Source organism: Drosophila bipectinata, chromosome XR (assembly GCF_030179905.1).
Source record: "Drosophila bipectinata strain 14024-0381.07 chromosome XR, DbipHiC1v2, whole genome shotgun sequence".
NCBI lineage: Eukaryota > Metazoa > Arthropoda > Insecta > Diptera > Drosophilidae > Drosophila > Drosophila bipectinata.
Genome location: NC_091735.1, coordinates 3059197 through 3066718, shown reverse-complemented (window position 1 = coordinate 3066718; position 7522 = coordinate 3059197).

Genomic DNA, 7522 nt, shown 5'->3' with positions numbered 1-7522 from the left:
TAAAGAGTAACTTCTGAATCCGACCAAAATAACCTTCATTGGAACTTTGATTGGAGGCATTATCTTGCGGCAAAGAATTTCGAGAAGGTGAGCGGCACATAACTCAAGACAGGGGAGCGTCTTTGTCTTAAGCGGCACTACTTTAGACTTTGCAGTCCAAAAATATTAAAACTTTAATACCTTCTATAGATTTGCAACGAATATAAACGCAGGCTCCATAGGCTCTCATCGTCGCGTCAGAAAAGGCATGAATTTGAATAGGTGACATCGGCTCGGTAAACACGAATCTCGGAGTTGAGATGTCCTCTCATTATACTCTCATTTATTTTGTTCCACGATGTTTGAGTCTTTTTCCTCTTATAAGTATGGGCAAGGAGCAAGGTTATTGGCTTAACCGTGATCTCGGATGCAGTAACTTCAGGCGACTTTGAAAACCACTTGCTTAATTCAAACCCAGCGTTTTGAAGAACCTGAGTTATTCAGACTTAATTGTCTTTAGCTCCTCAATGCAACCAGCCCCCGTTAACATTCGGCAGCTCGAGGGAATGTGTTTTTCACGATTCATTCAACCTCTTCAAAGACCTTATGAACAAATACCTTATGTCGGCTATCAGAGCGTATCTGTTTAACCGCAACCGAAAAAGAGTTGAACTTTTCCTTGTTTGTAGGATAAACCATTAATAAATCGTTTAAGTACTTCTGTGTTGACGTCTTGCAAGACGAGTCAAAAACGACACTGATGTGGTATGACATAGAGAGGAGTAGCAAGAACATCATTGTTTTTAAGGGACACTTAAGGTATTCTTCCAAAAATTCCAAATCAATTTTTTTTTTTAATTCGGATCTCGAGAAAATCTTTTGATTGATCTGATTTAAATAAAATACTGACTTCAAATCGACCTAAAGGCAGTACAACTGTATTTTTCTGATAGTGTTCCTCACATAACCCTTGTTCAGGTGACAAAAGCTTTTGAGAAGTTGGTACTTCTTCCAAATCTGCTCATCTGCTAAATCTGGGTCTGCTAAAGGCAAGTTCTTTGGTAGGTCCCAATCTTTCACGTTCACTGACTGGTCAGGGTGAAAGCCCGAGAAAGTTTTCAAAATCCAAAAGTCGAAGGGAAACTCACTACCATTAATTGTTGACTTCACCACAGTGTGTATCTTTTTCTTAACCTGGGAATTAGCTTGACCAATTCCAAGCAAGTTGGTACACGATTCCTCCCTACGGATCTGTAATCGTTGAGCAAGATCTTCATTAATAAAGTTCATTTGTGACCCAGAGTCAAGTATTGCTCGGGGCAATATATTCTCGCCATTTTTATACCCTTGCAGAGGGTATTATAATTTTGTCCAAAAGTGTGCAACGCAGTGAAGGAGACATCTCCGACCCTATAAAGTATATATATTCTTGATCAGGATCACCTCCTGAGTTGATATGAGCATGTCCGTCTGTCCGTCTGTCCGTCTGTCTGTTTCTACGCGAACTAGTCTCTCAGTTTTAAAGCTATCGTCTTGAAACTTTGCACACACCCTTCTTTCCTTTGCACGCAGTATATAAGTCGGAACGACCGGGATCGGCCGACTATATCCTATAGCTGCCATATAACTGATTGATCGGAAATGGTATAACTTTGGTGTTTTTAGAGTAAGAGAGTTAAAATTTGACATGAGTGCTATTTTTGGCAAAACATTACGACATGCTAAATTTCATAAGGATCGGCCGACTATAGCTCCTATAGCTGCCACATAACTGAACGATCGGAAATGACCCAACTTTCGTGTTTTTGAAGATAGAAAGCTGAAATTTAATACAGATTCTATTTTTGGTCAGTTGACCCAACCTACCAAATTTCATAAGGATCGGCCGACTATATCCTATAGCTGCCATATAACTGAACGATCGGAAATGACCCAACTAGAAAGCTGGAACTTGGTACAGATTCTATTCTATATTCCGGTTTTAACTGCAAGGGTATATCAACTTCGGCTCCGCCCGAAGTTAGCTTTCCTTTCTTGTTAGTTCTAACGCTACGATCGACGTCGCTAACAAAACCCTTTCTAGGGATGACGAATGCAAAGCATGGGACTTATAAGGATCGTCAAGATGCAGCGCTGGAGGAAGATTTTCATTTTGTAGTGGTAACGCTAAGTTATTTTCGGTCACAGTAAATCGGTGCAGAAATTTGTGGTCTTCCACAAATTTGACACCTAGTCGATTTACACTTCGCAACCGTGTGACCTTTTCGCAGACAATTTAAATATAATGAGGCTGACTTGACAAACTCAAACTCAAACTCAAATTGTGGTGCTTGCCGAACCCAGTTTTTTCCTGTTTTGGCTTGCCAAAAATATTTTTTCGAAATCGGCCCACAGCGGCAATGGTTCACAATCCAGTGGCTCATCCCATTTTTCTCTAGTCACTGGATCTACTCTATTCAAGACTAAATAAAAAATCATTGATTTTGAAATTTTAGTGTCATCTCCTATGGATAAAGGTGACCCGTAAACTGATGACACTGTGTCTCAATAACGACGCAGATGGCAGGGAAATTTTCGGAAGGCTGAATAATTTGCTTATTTGGTTCGCAAAAATGGGACATTCGTTACCGTAAACTCTTTTCAGACTAGCGATAGCTTTGTCATAATTACTCTCGGTGACTTGGAAAGCTTTGATAGCTCCTAAGGCTTCACCAGAGAGGCAAGAAATTAAATGATTCAATTTCTCGATAAAAGGAATATTCACATCCTTGTCTACTAATGTCTCAAAGAGACTCATAAAATTTTGTAACTCCGAATAGTTTCCACTGAGAAACTTTTCTGGGAAGTCAAGCTCGAGTTGGGGCTGCAGAAGTTGCAATAGCTGAAGGGCACTCTTCGGCTATAGTGAAGGCATTTAATAAAGACATCATCCTTGCTTTAGTCGTTATTTCTAATTCTTCTAACTCGGCTCCAAATTCATCTTCCTCATCTAATTTCTCGTTAATAGATTTTCATGTTATATTTATTTTCGTTTCAAATCACACAATTTTTATACCCTTGCAGAGGGTATTATAATTTTGTCCAAAAGTGTGCAACGCAGTGAAGGAGACATCTCCGACCCTATAAAGTATATATATTCTTGATCAGGATCACCTCCTGAGTTGATATGAGCATGTCCGTCTGTCCGTCTGTCTGTCTGTTTCTACGCGAACTAGTCTCTCAGTTTTAAAGCTATCGACTTGAAACTTTGCACACACCCTTCTTTTCTTTGCACGCAGTATATAAGTCGGAACGGCCGGGATCGGCCGACTATATCATATAGCTGCCATATAACTGATTGATCGGAAATGGTATAACTTCGGTATTTTTAGAGTTAGAGAGTTTCAAATTTGACATGAGAGCTATTTTTGGCGATTTTTGAACGATCGGAAATGACCCAACTTTCGTGTTTTTGAAGATAGAAAGCTGGAACTTGGTACAGATTATATCAGTTAATCCGACCTACCAAATTTCATAACGATCGGCCGACTATATCTTATAGGTGCCATATAACTGAACGATCGGATACGGTTTTTGGTACAAATACCAACTTTGGTACTTTTGAAGATAGATGCTTGAAACTTTTTTTAGATTTTGTATTGTAATAAATTTGATTATATATTCATATTCCCATAAGGATCGGCCAACTATATCCGATGTTTGCTATATATATCCGGCTTAAACTGCAAGGGTATATAAACATCGGCTCCGCCCGAAGTTAGCTTTCCTTTCTTGTTTTGACAACAAATTCTTTTATTAGTATCTGATGAAATCCTGACTCTAAATCTATTGTTGAAAAATATCTTGCTTTTTCCAAATTTTATAAAATTACTGATGGGTCTTGCATTGCGTACCTGTCAGGTATGGTACTTTCATTTAATTTTTTATAATCAATGACGAGTCTTAATTTACGTCGTCCGTCTTGATTCTCTCCTTTCTTTGGGACTACCAAAAGTGGTGAATTGTAAGGGCTTCTGCTAGGCCTTATTATTTTTTCTGATAACATTCTTCTGATTTCGGAATTCACGAAGTCGTTGACAGATAGAGCATACGGATATTGTTTCCCGTATATTGGCCTATCGTGGATAAGATTTATTTCCCCCTTTATGTCTGTTCTAAAAGGAATTTGCATATTTATCTTTGAATGCTCCTTTTCAATATAGTTAACTGTCTTTTCCCTCAGTCCGCCTAATTGGTCGTTACCTATATTACTTATTTAATTTTTGACGGTATTTACTTCGTCCGCACTCTCAGGATTTTTAATTCCCAAGATATTTGTATTTTTATTGACGGATATTTCTAGGTCGGCGTTCACAGTATTTTTAATTCCCAAGATTTTCTCACTATTTTCAACAAAGAATGCATCTGTGTTTTCGCTACTATTTTCATCAAAATATTTTTTTATAATAAATTCTTTTAACGGAAGAATATTGTTTTTTTCAATAAAATATATTTCATTTTTTCCTGTTTCCCATTATATTCTGTTAATGGATTTAATATTATTATTGAAGTTATCGTAAATTTGAAGTATAGTTTATAGTGATCTGTTATTCTAGAATCTAGATTATTATAACTAAAAGTAATGATAAATTAAGTTAAAAGATATTTCATCATTTTGGATTTAATTACATCTAGGGATAGTTCAGGAAATAATAAATGAGTTATAATTATGAGTTATAATCAATGAGTTATAATTTATACAAATAACGCGAAATGGATCGTGTTCAGCAAAATTAGACCTAGAAATTGGTAACCAAATGGGTCGGAAGGATCTAGTTATTCTTTTAAGAATAGAGAACATTAATTTTTCAAGAAGAACTTGTGAGTCAACCTGTCCAAGAATAAGCACATGAAGTAGCATAACCCCAGCACAAGTACGGCGCTCCTTTAAAGGTAGGTTTAGTAGTTTTAACCGGCAATTATACGACGGAAGGGGAGGGGGAGGATCCCAGTTTAAGCTTTTTAACGCAAATAGCAGAAACTGCTTTTATACAGATTCAATCCTCCTTTGGTGAACAAAGTCCAAGCTCTAGCGGACTCCAAACAGTATTCCAAGATGGGACGAACCAACGATACATATATAGTTTTAGTTGTGAAAGGATCATCAAATTCTTTAGACCAACGTTTGATAAAAGCTAGCACACCTCTGGCTTTATTAACTGTTGGTGATATGTGTTCGTTGAAGGACAACTTATTGTCAAAAATGACTCCAAGATCGTTAATTAGGGAAACACGATCTAAGACGTTATTCCCAAGAGAGTACGAGACGATGTGAGGCACACTGCGATTGAACGTCATAACCTTACACTTAGAGCAGTTAAGTAAAAGGAGATTGTTGGAGCACCACAAGAATACTTCGTTAAATGGTCTGGGAAAAAAAGACATAACTTGACATCATCAGCATACATAAATGTAGTAGCATAGTTTACAACACTAGGTAAATCGTTGACAAAAAGAACAAACAGAAGAGGTCCTAAGTGACTACCTTGTGGGACACCAGATAAAACGTTTATAATCGTGATGAACTGTTTTTAAACAAAACACGCTGCGTGCGGTTCGATAGATAGGAGGTCACTTTACTATTTGTGGAGAAAACCCCATAAGACACAGCTTATGAAGGGGGAGATGGTGGTTCACAGAGTCAAACGCTTTGCTAAAGTCAGTGTATACCACATCAGTTTGCATGCGGCTCAGAAACCCTCTGTGGATAAACGAAGTGAATTCAAGAAGGTTAGTTGTGGTAGAGCGGTGCTTAACAAAACCATGCTGTGAAGTGAAAATAATGTGTTTGGTCATCGAGAGTTTTCGATGCCGTAAATAAAAAATCAGAATTTAATTAATCTCAACGTTATAAACTTTATTCAGGCCGCATATGAAATAAGGATTTATGTACAATATTTGAAATCCAATTTAGGATGCGAGCGCAGTAAGAAGACGAACGAGAGTGGCGCCAACCTTGCAGAATAGGCTGAGCGGATGCTCGCTAACCATAAGCGCCGAAGTAGCAAAGCCGAGCGGCCGAAAGAGAGTCGGCTTGCGACCAGCAAAACATCAGTTACTTATTAATTGTTGTGCTTAAATTAGTTGCTTGCTGCTTGACCCGACATTCTCCCCCCAGTTGGGGCTTCTACTCCAACTTCATCCTTAAGGGGCAAAAGGCACAGCTTAGTCACTGCTCGCTTGGTAATTCCAGATGAGGTTTTTATCACCGCCACTCGAAAGATACCATCCCGACCAGGGATTAACTCCATTATTCTCGCAAGCGGCCATTTCATCGGAGGTAGATTCTCGTCCTTTACTAGCACCACATCGTTTGGGGCCAAGGCAGGACCGGAGGCGCGCCATTTGGAGCGCTGCTGGAGAAGACTTAGGTACTCCTCCTTCCATCGGGACCAGAAAGACTGCTGCAGGAAAGACACGCGCTGCCAGCTGTCCAACCGGTTGAAGTTCAGCTTTGTGACATCAGGCTCGATAAAGCTGACTGACGGACCACCAGTTAAAAAATGAGCCGGGGTCAGAACATCAAGGTCTGCAGGATTTTCTGAAAGAGACAATAAGGGTCGTGAATTTATAACAGCCCCAATATGGCACAGCAGCGTTCGCAGCTCCTCGAATCCCAGAACTGCAGATCCGACAGCTCGGTAAAAATGGTGCTTGGCGGTTTTAACAGCCGCTTCCCACAGACCACCGAAATGCGGAGATCGAGGAGGAATAAAATGCCATTCGATGGACTCCATAGAGCAAAACTCCAGCAGTGACCGTTGATGCTCTTCGCTTAGAAATAATCGGCGCAGCTCCTTTAGCTCGTTTTTGGCTCCAACAAAGTTGGTTGCGTTGTCAGACCAAATATGTTGAGGACTTCGGCGGGTGCATATAAAACGCTTCAAAGCCTGCAAAAAAGACATTGTGGACAGATCCCTTACAAGCTCCAGATGGACGGCTTTGGTAGCAAAACAAATGAACATGCTAATGTAACATTTTACTGGAGCCTTATTACGCACTTCCGGCTTATAATAGAACGGTCCACAAAAATCCACACCAGTGACTCCGAAGACCTGGGAGCCGCTAACTCTTTCCTCCGGGAGATCAGCCATAATGTGCTGCAACAGCCGAGGCTTAGTCCGGAAGCATCGGATGCATTTGTGTAATGCCTTCGTCACGGTTTTTCTCCCCCCAATTGGCCAATACTGGGACCGAATAATTGCCAACAGTGCGCGAGGTCCCGTATGTAAATTTCGCTCATGGAAGTCAACAATTATAGCCCGCGTAACTGGATGGCTTCTTGGAAGTATAATTGGATGCTGTTTATCAAAATCCAACGACGAATTTTTTAGCCGACCGTCTACGCGCAACAGTCCAAATTTGTCCAAGAAGGGAGAGGATGAGGCATTTCCATTTTGAAGAGCCTTTATTTCCTCCCAAAAATGCACACGTTGCACTAGCCGCAATAACAGCTGTGTTCCAGATTTTATATCGCTAGCCGTAACACCGTTGTGGTGAATTC